This window comes from Salminus brasiliensis, chromosome 25, assembly GCF_030463535.1.
Source record: "Salminus brasiliensis chromosome 25, fSalBra1.hap2, whole genome shotgun sequence".
Classification (NCBI taxonomy): domain Eukaryota; kingdom Metazoa; phylum Chordata; class Actinopteri; order Characiformes; family Bryconidae; genus Salminus; species Salminus brasiliensis.
In genome coordinates this window covers 19870334-19884489 of record NC_132902.1, presented here as the reverse complement: position 1 = coordinate 19884489, position 14156 = coordinate 19870334, and the positions used below count along the sequence as shown (strand labels likewise).

Here is a 14156-nt window from a genome sequence, read left to right as displayed (position 1 = left end):
GAGGGGGAAGGAAGCATCTTAAGACTTTAAAAGACGTGTAAAGGAAGCCGCGCGTCGGGGGAATTCTCTCCAAGAGGCCTTTTAAAATTCACCTCGGTAATAACGCAGATAAATAAAGGCAAATTCCCCAAAGTAAATACTGTTTAACTCTCACCTTCAGCAGCAGTTACTTAAAACACTCTTCACAGGACTGACAGCTCTCCACAAACAAAGCAGCCTGGCTGCTACAGTATAGCGATGGCAGGTGAGATGTAGAGCGTGTGTGTATGTGTGCGTGAAAAAGAGAGCAAGGGAGAAGGATGTGGGTCTGACAGCGAGACAGAAACCGGCAGCCGCTCCTTTGGAGGCCTACATCAACATTATTTCGTGTTTGATATGATAATTTTTATCCTTGATACAACTTATCTAAACAATGCCATGAATTTTCTCAAAGCCTTCAAGTTAACTTTCTACTGGGAACAGCAGCCCATACAACGAAACCTCTTCCTGACTAACACCTTAGCTGGAGGGGTCAGACTTCACTTGCTCACCTTCAAAAATATACAAACGCCCTATTTCACAGTAAAACAGTAGATTTCTTAATCATCTCCTGTAATTACGGCACAGGTCTTAAGATTAAAAGACCTGTACCACTGAGTACTGAATCGTCCTCCCCTGCTGTATGAATTCACAGTGTTTGGGATGTCACAACCAACACATTTCCATATTATTCCATAGGTCTTAAAATTAAAGGGCCTGCTTCACTGAATTCTAAAAATACTAAAAATACTAAATACTACATTTGCTTCACTTTCTTTAATAACCACAAACGTTATAAAATTAGCTGCAAAAATGATCAAGTTTGAATTGACCGTTTTTGTGACATCACAACCATCCCATTTCCCTATATCTGACTATTATGTCTAAAGCAGATGAGAACACCCACCAATGAGAACACTGGAGGTCATTTACATTTGTATAATACATATTACATAATTCAGTCTAATAACAGTATTGTAGTTTTACAGCAATGACTGAACAAATCTTACAATTAAAGAGACGGTTTTATTAAATAGCATATTTTCCTCACTTTTTTCGAAAAATAAAAAATCCATCAAATCTGCTGCAAAATGATCTGGTTTGAATTCACAGTTTTTGTGATGTCATAAACAACACATTTGCATATATCTGACTAACTACAGAAGTTGAGCACATCCGCCAATGAGAACAAAGGTAATTTACATAATTTAGTCTTGTACTAGTATAATAGTAATTTCCTAATTATTTACAGTATTGATTGAACATGTCGTTATGACTAAAGGGCCAATTTTATTGAAAACTACAAAAATTAAATAAAAGAATTTCATAAAATTTCATAAAAAGTAGTTTAGCTCACCCACCAACTATAATTAAGGTCATTTACATAATTCTGCCTTCTGTCTCTTTCTATTTGTTTACACTGATGACTGAACAGGTCCTAAAATTAGAGGGTCTGTTTCAATACATTCTGATACTCAAAAAATAATTTTCCTCATTTTTAAAAATATAATTATTCCATTAAATGGAATATTTAAATTCACGTTTTTTTATATCATAACCAACATATTTCCAAATATCTGACTATTAGTTCACCCAGCAATTAGAATGGAGGTCATTTTATAACTCTTAAATGGGTCTTATAACAGTATCATTCTAATAGTATCAGTTTCCTTTTCTACAGCAATGACTTAAGTCTTAAGATTAAAGCGATTTCATAGAAAACTGCATTTTCCTAATTTTTTAAAAATAAAATAACTTTTGTGATCTCATAACCAACACATTTCCATATCTGACTATTCAACCTATAGCAGTTGACTCACCCGGCGATGAGAACGAAGGTTACTTCCATAATTCAGTGTAACAATAAGTGCCTATGTCGAACCAAACCATAAAAATTGGTCAACAAATGGTCAAGCGTCCTTCCTGATACATACAGCAATACACATGTCCTCAGTGGACCACAGTCGAGTCAAAAAATGAAAAGAAAAATGTAGTACACAGACCCTTCAATAAGCATCGGTACTACAGGGGTACTACAGCATAGTGCAGGACATTTTCACAACAGTGAGACATGAGTTAGCATGTGCAGTATCATGTCTGAAAGTGTGGTAGTGTACATGTGCGTATGTGTGTGTATCAGTCTCATTCACACTCAAATCCACTGTGGCCTTCTGATGTCTCCTAGAAAAGCTCCTCAGAGTCCTCCCACCCCACAGAACCAGCACACAAGGCCTGCCATGACCCAGCCAGACAAATATACACTTACCTATATACTTAATATTTGTTCTTTAAAAAAAAAAAAAAAAAGAAACCCGGCTAGTGCACCCGAGCGACACTGCAGGCCTGAAAATGTGGGGTGAGGAGGGAGCCTCTCACAGAAGAGCATGTGTTCAAAGCTTGGAACGTTCATTAACATTCAGACCTACTTATTTACTTTTGCTTTGCCAGAAAAACAGTGATACTCTATTAGAAACTCTCAGCAGGGTAAAAAAAATCATATTTTAAGATTCATGGTTAAATGCTATGTTTTTTTTTACCTCTTTTTTAAACTTAAATAGTGTTTGCAAGAAGCCACTTGAGAGAAAGATGCGCTTATATTTAGGCAAATTAACGGGAAACCGAGGAACATGCTTTTGCGTATTTTGTAAAATGATCCATCACTACCGGGACAGACTGAGGGTATTTATGTATCATTACTAAACTGCCCTACTGCAGTGTATCCTACTGTATTCTGCTCTGTTTAATTCTATTACACTCCTTTTCTATTCTACTGTATGTCTAATCTATTCTGCTCTATTCTATTCTTAGATGGCGCTAGTGTTAAGGTCAGACGAGTAGATATGGACCTGCTGTCCTCATGTTTCGCCTCAAAGCCGAGGGAGCGACGTGGCGAAGCATTAAAGAGCTTTGCAGACAGCCGGTCATTTCACTGACTGCTATCGAGCAGCAGCTATCACCACTGCCACACACACACATCTCGAGCAGCTTGTTCAAGAGCACGGCGCAGATACGTTAAGTACATCACCCCCTCTTTCTGTCAACGTCTCTATCTTTCTCCCTTTCTGCCACCGCTCGCCTCTCTCTTCCTCCGTAAACCATCTCTATCCCTCTGTCTCTCTTTCGCTCTCTCTCCTCCCCTGCCTCTTCCTTTCTCTCTCTCTCTCTCTCTCTCTCCCTCGCTCTCCCTCCCTCTCCCTCTCCCTCTCTCTCTCGTTAATTCACAGGGTCTGATCTGTCTGTGCGGCTGGAGACGCCAATGCTATCATTATCAGCCAATTCAGCCAGCCGTTAAATGGTGGAATCAGGAGACATTTGCTCTCCTCCACTATCGCTGTGACATCATTACCGGGAGAATCAACAGCACAAGCACTCTGACCATGTGTGCATGTGTGTGTGTGTGTGTGTTCGTGCAATTGCTGGTATAAGCAATTGTGTGTCCGTGTTTGTGTGTACTTGCTGTCGCAACAGAACTCGCACTTTACAGAAGAACTGTGTCAGTTGATTGAACAGCATTTAATTTCCAGTAATTGTGGGTCGTTTCTATTGGTCCATTCGTCCTGAAATGTTCACTCACTGTTTGTAAACTGAGCTTAAAATTAAATGAAAAATATAAATGAATATGACAGCCATGATACAAGTGTGTGTATGTATCCATAGCTCTTTTTTTGGTATAAGCCATTGTGTACAGTAAGTTAGTGTTCATGTATGTGACTATATGCATATAGTAGCAGTATAAAGGGAGACACAACAAATACAAGGGCCTACCTTTAAGATAGCAAGGTCTGTACCAGGCTGGCAGCAGAAAGTTCCCAAGTGAAGAACCTAGGGGGGAGAGACACAGACATAGACAGAGAGAGAGAGAGAGCATTAGAGCACAGTTTGCCCAAACAGTCTAAATGACAGCAATGGCACTTCTGCCGTTTCTTTTTTTTTCATCCCTCCTTCCTGCCTCTCGCGCTCACTCACTCTCTCTCTCTCTCCTCTCCATAACGTCGCTCTAATAGCCACCTGTGAACCGCGCAGCCACATGATCCACTCGGAGGCTGCTGCAGAAGTGTCACCCCTGTGTCTCTGGACCTCTCCTCCTTCAAGGATAAATCATCATCGTTTAGCTAATATCCATTTTTAACCTTGCTCTCTGATTAACAACACTCCCCACTCCCCACCCAACCACCACCACCACCACCACCCCCCCCATACACTCACCATGCAACCCCCACCCTGCCACCCCCTCCACGCTACACTGCTGCTAAATGGCTCTCCACTATTTTTATATTGCATTTTTTTGTGCCTCCACTTTTAAATGATAGGTCCTTCAAAGGCAGGACAAATAACATTTCATTAACCATGACTGTCACGTCGGATTGAAAGTGCCACTATCAGCATTTTAACCTTCACCTGCACAAGTCAAGGAAGAAGAGGAAGGGGTGGGGGGGGGGGGGGAGAAAAAAGAGAGACATGTGCGTTTTAATTAACCAATAAAACAAAATACCCTCCCAGCTCAAAAACAAGAAGGAGAGTTAAACCAGAGGTTATGGAATAAGAAGCATATGCACTCAAGGAAACACATAAATATTCTCATATTCTCAGGCCAACTGGTCTTTGCATACATCTGGACAATGACACTGGGGCAGAATGCACATGCAGTTGGCAATATATCACTGGGAAAGGGCATTAAAGGGGACTTCCACATAAAGGGAAATCTACATAATTCAGCCATTGAGATGTAAACAGTGTCATTCAGTGTGGTTTCAGATCTGCACTGTAAAAAGATGCACTATAGAGCAATTTCTTCACTGTAGTGGTAACAGAAACCAGGGATCACAAATACTGTATTAGTAAGCAAATGTTTAGTATTTGCTATTTAAAACAACCAGTAAGTATATACACATTTTATTAATGTTTATGTGTAATAATAATAATAATAATAATAATAATCTGAAGAAAAAAAAGCACAACATTTTTTAGAGACTACTTTACCTTACAACACCCTGCAAATATCCCTCCACCATGAACAGCTTTTTAAAAATTTGTTTTAGGCTCCTCTCAAAACTATGAGAAATCACTGTCTCAGTCATCACATACTGTATTTGTATCTATTCTATGCACAAACGTAAGCTCTTACAGCCTGTGATCTCCTCAGACATCCGGTTCCTATCACCACCACTGTGACCAGTTCTTACAAGGCAGTTTTCTCCCTAACAAAGCAGTCCACATAAAATCTTTCGAAGCCACTCAAATTACAGCTTAACAGATTAATTTTGTAGCAATTTTAAAACATCAATAGAGTTCCCCTTTAAGACACATGCACACATATACACACACTCTTAATAGAGGAGTGAGAAACAAAGTCAGGGCAGAAACAGCAAACACAACACGCTGGATGCAAACAGGCTGGATCCAGTCGGCACTCGTCTACAATTCTGACTGCTCCCTATTAGAAATTGTCAAAATATTTGCGACAGAGGAATTCCGACAGGAGAGCGGCGCCGCTTCCCCCTGCAAAGGACCTATCTTCACCCGGGTAACAAGTCGAGAGAATGAGGGGAGACAGAAAACCTAAAATCCCCCAGGCTAAAGAAATCCAGCTATTGTAGTAATAACCCGCGAGACCTGGCTGGGAATGTACAGCTTTCAGAAGCACTTCTCATCCTATTTGTAGCACCGCCACTGATGTGTGTGTGTGTGTGCACATGTGCATGGGTGAGAGTGTGTGTGAGAATGTGTGAGAATGTGTGTGTGTGCAACACAGGTCACTTTGCTGCTCTCTTTCTTTTAAACAAGTCATTTTTCCCCCCTAACTTCTCCCAACAAATACTCGCAGGGGTTTGCCTATAATTCCAAAATGCCTTTTTTCCCTTTCCTCTCCTCCATTTTTTTCCTCTTTTTTTGTTCCACAAGGCAAGTTTCATTAAAGATCCAATTATGCAAATCAGGTCCTGAAGAGCCAGTTGAATATGCAATATAATAGTGTACAGTAATAGTTCAACACAATATACGGCATCAGGGGCAGATTTACGAGGCAACATAACTGCTACGCCTCCGTCCTTTGGAGAAAACCTCTTGATCGTAATTAAAGGTGCAGGGGCCCTCTTTACTCTAGCCCGGCAGCCATCTTTGCCCAGACCCCTCGAGGGGGGACCCCGTGCCCACGCAGTGGGGGCCCACCCGCTGGGGTCGCGACCCGGAAACGGCTCAAGAACAGACGTCATTAAAGCACCCCAATTATCTTGGGATGTCTCCTAACACACACATCCATCCGCTCAGCTCAGCTCAGCTCAGCTCAGCTCAGCTCAGCTCAGCTCGGCTCGGCTCGGCTCTGCTCGGCCGTCTCAGCTATCTGCCGCTATCTGTGGCCTCCCTGATATTTGCTGGTATTTTAAAAGCTCAGACAAGAACGCAAACCGGCATAACCGCTACGTGCCCGAGGCTGGTGATTGACAGACAGTTGCCTGGCTGCGCAAAAGCCCTTGTCTGCCGAGATGACATGGCTGTAATTTTGTGCTTCTCGCCTGCTCCGTAGCAACTCCTGTTACTGTGGCACGCACAGCAGATTTGGAGAAACCAGCTTTAAAAGTCTGTCCTCTAAATTCAAGAGCAGTAAGTGTACACACACTGCATTGCACTTGCATTGAAAAATCGATGTATTTATGAGTGTTTAATAAGTCTACAAGATGACCTAAAGCTCAAAAGCATGGTGCAGGTAGACAGTGGAGTGATTCGCTTTTCATTGGCTAAAGGGTAACCCCCAAGCTGTGGCTGCCTGACTCGCCCTCTCAATTCTGTCCCTTGGAGAACTTTTCAATGGTCTTATACAAATTAAGCTTCTCCTAGGACCATACTTCCAAATCAAGAACCATTTATGAATCTATACGTATGTATAAATGTATTTTTATGAGTGTTTAATAAAACTAAAAGACGGCCCAAAGCTCTAAAGCATGGTGCAGGTAGACTGTAGAGCTGTCATTGGCTGTCAAAGAGCAAGGCCTAAGCCTGGGCGAGGCTGCCCAACTCTCTCTCTCTCTCTCTCTCTCTCTCTCTCTCTCTCAAGACTGTGTAAACCCAAAGCAAGCTCTGATCTCTCTGATCATGACCGCAGGACGTCCCTCCAAGCCACACCTTCACACACTAACTGCCCAGACGGAAAAGAGCTGCTGCCGTAGAGCTCTGTTCACTTTGGGTCACCTTCACAGATCAAATATATATATAAAAAATTGCTTTCACAAAAAAAACCTCATGAACAGTATTCAGTCCAATTGTGCGGATCTACAAGATTGTAAAAAGGGTGAAGGCTACATTCCTCACAATATGTATAAGAGTTTAATGCACTGAACCCTATTATTTGTTAACCGTGTAGTTTAACACATTTGGTGGAGTCCCACAGGGTTCGGTTTTAGGGCTTATGACACTGATACTAAATGTGGCAGTAATGTACCTGAAAGACTGGTAGAACTGAAGCGTGGGCCTATGCAGAAGGGTTTGAGGGTTTAGTAATGTAGTATAAAAAAATATTTTTTTCTTTTTTCAGAAGGGGCGGGTTGCGGTTCATTACGACAAGTGCCACTTAAAATCAATTCAACATGTCAACAAACAGTTCGGAAAGTATTTTAAAATCAGGCTCGATCCTCAGGGGTTCAGCCAGCGTTTAAGGTAATCCTCCACAATCCATCAAGTGTTTATGTACTCTGGCTATATGATAAACCCACACTTACAAATTCCCACTGGCCTCGCTCTCGCTTTCTCTCTCCTTTTCTCTGTCATTCTACAGAGAACTGAGGAGAGTGCTGAGAAAGATAGCGAGAGTGAAACAGTCACAAAGAGTGATTTCTGCCCAGCCATTCTCTCTCTCTCTCTCTCTCTCTCTCTCTTTCTCTCTCCTTCTCGCTCTCCCAGAGGAGGGAATTAAGAGGAGGGGGAAAAAACTTACTTGAATATGAAACATCTGCACACATCTGTTGGGCTCTGTCATCTGCGCTCAAGCTAGGTTTTTACCACAACACATGCTTATTCTGCATTTCTGCATTTCTCAGTATCCCTGAAAGCAGCACTGCTTGACTATTATTATTATTTTTTATTTATTTAATTCATTAATTATTCAGATTTTTTTACGTATGGAAAGTGCCTCAGGGTGGGGTAGAGCACACTGTATTATCGCGGGCCCCCTTGTATCTCCCTCTCTCTCCCGCTCACTCTCTCTCTCTTTCTCTCTTTCGCTCTCTCTCGGCAGACAGACAGACGCTCCTTCTGGTGGCACCCTGGCATGAGGCAGTGGAGACAAGCTCATCCGTCACCACCTCATCTGTCAGGGCACTCTTTATTCTTAGATCACACACTGACGTCTGTGATTAGCCTGCTCAAAAAACTTCCACTCTTTAGACCCCTCTCTCTCCCTCTCTCTCCCTCTCTCTCTCACTCACTCCCTCCCCAGCGCTCATGAACACGTACAGAATGCCGAACAAATCAGCACTCAACTCTAAATGACATGCAGAGCATTAAATGTTCTTTTTCCAACTATAATTATTTGCTAAAGACAAAAGTTGACAACTGTCAGTAGTTACAAACTAACTCCCATTTGTATGTTGCGCGCGATGACATGATGAACTGTGTCTTCTGCACCACATGACGGATATTGAATGACGGGCCTTACAAGCTTAATCAATTGAGAACGACAGGCCTAAGAGTAATGCAAGGCACTCTGGCTCGGAAATGTGTGCCGCCTAGACAATGCTGAAAGGATTTCTACTACAGATCAGTGTGGAGCCACACCCTGACTTATCACACGCCATTCAGGGATGCAAGAGCAGGAGCTACAACTTTGAAGTGACCCGCCGCGTTGGCTAAAACTGTGCTGTCGTTGGATAGACAGACGGTGATAATAATAAAAATAAATAATAATAATAATTGATATAATAATAAAAATTTCTTTTTTGTTCTACTATTTTTGTTATATATTTATGTAATTTTGTATGTTATTATTTTAATTTAATTATATTTTTATTTAAATATATTAGTATTTTAATTAGATTTTTTTTTTTTTACTTTTAGAATTCAAGGCACCTTTAATAGTAAAAAAACAATAAATAAATAAATAACCAATTTAAATCCATATACATTAATTATGAATATCAATCACATCCATCAGCAAGAATTATTTATGCACATTTTCTCCCATTATTAAAAAATAAATAAATCACTCAGACCTGCTTCAGCAACTATTACCCTCGCACTCATTTCACAGTGTTATTTTCATTAGGGATAATATATCACCCCCTTTTTCCCTAAAGTTAACTTAACCTTGCTCATCAAGGTTACTAACAAGCCTGAACACATACTTGTGCCAGCGTGTGCCCGTGTGTGTGTGAGTGTGTGTGTTAGCCCCCCGAGCACCTTGCGAGCGCCCCAAACAAATAAACACGGCTCTCTGGGCGTGTAGGGGATTCTGCTGCCACTCGGGGAAAGGCCTTAGTAGTCTTCGAAGCCGGAGAGGAGGGGTAGGGAGGCTAAAGCGGGGCGGGGGAGAGGATGGTGGGGGGTGGTGGGGGTCCGGGGGTCTCCACAGCACATATCAATTAATACCTAATCGCCCCGGCCTCGCTGCCACCCCGTCCCCCCAGAGCAGCCTGGCTAGGGCCCGGGCATCTGGAAGACAATTTCCTCCAATTAAAAGGAGCGGAGAAGCATTTAAGTGTGGAATGGCTGTTTGATCACGTCTCCAAGGCTCCAGTGCCGGATCCAGTCGGCTGAGCCGGAGACTGACAGGCCCGGAGAGAGAGACAGAGAGAGAGCGAGTGAGCGAAGGGGAGAGACTGTAAGCAGGGGCCACTCGCCCCACTCGCCCCACTGCCCCCTGCCCCCTGCCCTCCCTTCAGCCACGAGCCATGGCATTGGGCTGGGGAGGTGCGGCACCGCACACCGAGAGAGCGCACGGGTTAGAGCAGACCTGGGGACACGCTCGCGCTCCCTGCTGCTGCTGCCAAGTTCTACCAAGCAACACACACAAACACACACACACACACTGCACTCTTCTCCATGACGAGTGAGAGAGAGCGAGCGAGCGAGAGCGAGAGCAAGACGCATATGTAAATGAGAGCGTACACACCAGGGAGGAGACATTTTGACAGGATTGGCTTGGTCTGTTTAGCCTCGTCGAACTGCTATCAGTTCCATTGGCAGGGCATATTCGCAGGAGTCTTCATAACACTCCCTACTTCGCTGCATTTAAATGACTTGAGTATTTATTTTTCCCACCCCTAAAAAAATGATCGTATCTGAATGGAATCAGGGAATCAATTAATTGAGTATTTTTTTATATATAATCAGCACAAAAACTGTAAATAGTGCAATTAACAGCAACACACGTAATCGATTTTTGGTAATTCTTCAAATTCACATATGCATTATTTTAAAAAATGACAGGGTTACACTACAGCTGTCAAAATGCAGGGAATATAAGGGAAGAAATGCTCCGAAATGTCCCGTCCTTGACTTTTTAAAGTTTAATAAAAGTCGACAGAATTAAACTGGCATTATTAGCACACACTCACACACACACACACACACACACAGCCACAGTAAGCAACAGTGAACGCCAGCCTAAATATGACGGCCTAAGCTCGGTTCAGAGGGACTTTCATATTAACTCCCAGCTCTAGTCTCTCGTTAATTATTTTCCCCTGTTCTCCATATTGTGAGCCACCTACAGCATCACAAGCATCAACACAAGCCAGGCTGATTCAACCGGATCTCTAGCTTTCATTTGCTTTCAGTCCTGAACTGCACATTTGCGGGTCACGTCGAAGGCGACCCCTCCGCCCCAGATGTATAGGCTTTATTTTTTTATTATTATTTATTCTTTTTTTCAGGGTATACAAGTGCCCTGCACATCTCGAAATCAGCAAATGAAAAGAGCTGACAAAACCGTCTACGCCCAGACACTATTACAGACATAATATCCGCCCTGCAAATACCATTAAACAATGACGGCCTCTTACGCACTGTACATCTGCACACCCTGCTCCTGTCTCTTCCTTTTAACAATGAATAATCCGAGGAGGGGTGGAGAGGAGGGAGGAGGAGGGAGGCGGGGGGGTGAGGTTTAAATAAAATAAACAGTTATCTCATTTCAACTTTTTTGCGGGATACGTGAAGGCAGCAATAATTATAATAATATGAAATTTGTAATTAATTGAAACAAACGACAGTGACAGTCATTGTTTGGGTCATTGTTTATTGGGTGCAGCTTGTCCCTTGTCTAGGTTGGGGTCATGTCTCTTAATGTGGGCTCATTTGTTCCCTTAAAAACTCCAGGTCAGGACAGACGGATACACCTGCAGCCAACAAGTGAGGAGAGGACTTTTGTGAAGGATTTACATGGCATGGACTTTTGCAGTTCCATTGCTAATCATTAGGCTGCCCTGTTCGAGCGCAAACCGTTAGTGGGGATGTCGTTAGAGGGGTAGATCAGATCACATCCTCGACATCCTTGCTTAGCTTTGAATAAAATACCGTGAGCATTTCTCTTAGGAAGCACTTGAATGTGCACAAGCCGGCACTGTCTGTATTACTGGAATTAGGGGCAATATGCAGCTCTATAGAAAAACACAGCATTTATTATTATTGATAATAATAATAGTAATAATAAATAATAATAATAATAATAACATAATAATAATACATGTCTATAATTAACTGTCATCTTTCACACACCGGTCATCATCACAGCTCCTAAGCTGAACTTTCACCACTGCTGTAATCACACCTATACCAGCTGAACAGGCTAAAAAACCAAGCCTGCCCATTTCCATTAAATACACCTAAAGCCCATATGACATAACCACCACCACCCACTGCTTACTGAATGGCATCCTAACGTTGCTCAAAAGCAAGAAGAGAAGAGGTCGATCAGAGCACAAAATGGCAGAATGGCAGCTTTCACCGGCTCCTCCATCACACACACACACACACACACACACACAGAGAGAGAGAGAGAGAGAGAGAGAGAGAGAGAGAGAGACAGCAGACACACACACTACTAACACACACTTCCACACAGACTGTTCAACTTTTGATCTAAAAAAAAAAAAATCCACGCGGAATACACCCCCCCCCCACTCCCCCCACTCCCCCCACCCAAACCCCCTCTCCTCCTCATGGTGAGATAGAGAGAGAGAGAGGGGGGGGGGGGGGGGTAGTGAGCTGAGAAAGTTTGAGCTGAAGAACTAGAAAGTTTGGAAGCCCCTATTCTAACTCCTGCTCCTGCCCTAGCCCCACCGCACGAGACGCGTGCACGCGAAACAAACCCCTAGCTAAAAACACGGCTAAAACACAGCGCAGCACGCTGACCCCACGACTGACCGACTGACCGACCGCTCGCGCCACTTTGTCACATTTCTCTCGCTATTTCATCCCCTCTCCCTCCTTGACAGCGTTCAAAAAGCCTCGCGCGAGCCCTCTGCTTGTCTTTCTTCCTCCTCTCTTGTCCTCCTGCTCCTCTTTCTGCTCCTCTTCCTCTCCTCATCACCCTCACCGTGCTCATTACAGATCGTTTGCGCGTTCGCGTGCAGGCAAAAACAGACGTATGCTCACTTTAAGCACTTGGAGTACACACACACACTCTCTCTCTCTCTCACACACACACACACGCCACTGCTTACCTTCGGCGTGCAAGAAAAAGTCGCGCGCGTGCTTCACTTGAACGACAGACAACGCAGCGTTCACGTCCACATGATTGAGCTGATCAGTTCATTTTTCCTGCTTCTTCTTCTTTCTTCTTTAACACTGAAAAAAGAGAGGAGGAGAGCGAGGAGGAGGAGGAGGAGGAGGAGGAGGAGAGGGGTGAGGGAGGGGGTGTCAAAAAAAAAAAGAAAAAGAAAAAGTAGCTGCTCTTCAAGACCTGTTACGACGGTGCGCTCCGGGATCCCCCCAAACAGCCCAAAAACGGCGACGCGTGACGAGAAACGACTTTAAAACGAAAGCAAATGCAACGTTTGGTTTAACTGAATGCGCTCGTGGCTTTTTTTAGCTTCTCAAAAGTCTAAATCAAGGCCACGGACAGCGGGTTCCCCCCCAGCATCCAGAAGCCAATGCGAGACTCCCCCTATCTGGAGGCTCCGGCGCGTCGCGGCGCGGAGCATTGTAGCCAGCCGGTTTAGCGCGTGTCTCTTCTCACCACCCCTCAGCACATACACACACACACACACTCACACACACACACCTAGCCTTCGCAAGCACCGAGCGAGCCCTCGGCTTCACGTGGGTCAACCTCGGCACCTCAAAGCGCCTCGCTGACCTCCACTAACCCCCCCACCATCTAAAACACTCCTATTAAACCGTGTCCGCCGCGCTCGCGCTCTCTCACTCGAGCTCCTCTACTCCTCGCACTGTCACAGTGCTGCTCCTATCCCCACACACACACACACACACTCACTCACTCGCTCTCTCTCTCACACACACATACACACACACACACACGCTGTCTTTACCGCACACACGCTCGTATAGCTCGCATGCACGAGAGAGCGCGAGGTGTGCGCGTAATAAAAGCGCACGGGAAGAATAAAACACAGAAACAAACGCACGCACGCGCGCGCGCGCGCGCGCTCTTACCTTGGCTTTTTTAGTAGAGGGCTATCCCGAGTGGTGGCACGAAGGAGAGAGGAATAATGGTGAGGGGGGAACAAAAAGGAAGGGGGCTTAAAGAAAAAAAGTCCGGGGGGTGAAGCGAGCGCGAGCTGTCCCGGGCATCCGCGAGCGCTCCGTCTGCTGCTTCCGAGCAGTAATGAGTGATATAAAAGCGAACGACGCGCTGCACTGGAACCTGGTGGCGTGTTTTAATGGGAATAAGCTCAGTTAGGATGCCAGTGGCGTGCATACGAATGCACAATGCCTTTTTTCCCCTCTCTCTCTCTCTCTCTCTCTCTCTCTCTCTCACTCACTCTCTCACTCACTCTCTCACTCACTCTGTCCTTTTCACTTTCGATTTTTCTCACCTTTTGATCAGAATCAAAAATCTTGATTTTAGTCAAAAATAAAATTAAATGAAATAAGCAAATAATTAAATAAGCAGATTTGCTTTGGGGCAAATGCTCGAGCAAGTTCCTCACACTTCCTTTGAGAATTTCTATATATATATATATATA

At 43.9% G+C, this 14156-nt stretch overlaps 1 protein-coding gene across 5 annotated transcripts in view; it reads right to left on the bottom strand.

The window, feature by feature from the left end:
• znf536 (zinc finger protein 536) overlaps positions 1–13881 on the bottom strand; it is a 255016-nt gene extending 241135 nt beyond the window's left edge. The window contains exons 1-3 of one of the 5 annotated variants that reach the window (XM_072671541.1): positions 13624–13881; positions 12672–12795; positions 3784–3840 (exon numbers count right to left, since the gene is read on the bottom strand). The gene's annotated coding sequence lies outside the window, so the exon portion shown is untranslated. Of the gene's footprint in view, positions 1–3783; positions 3841–3984; positions 4021–12671; positions 13500–13623 lie in introns of those variants that run through there. The other 4 variants (XM_072671543.1, XM_072671544.1, XM_072671546.1 and 1 more) reach the window with 4 other exon arrangements.
• Between the last annotated feature and the right edge of the window lie 275 nt (positions 13882–14156).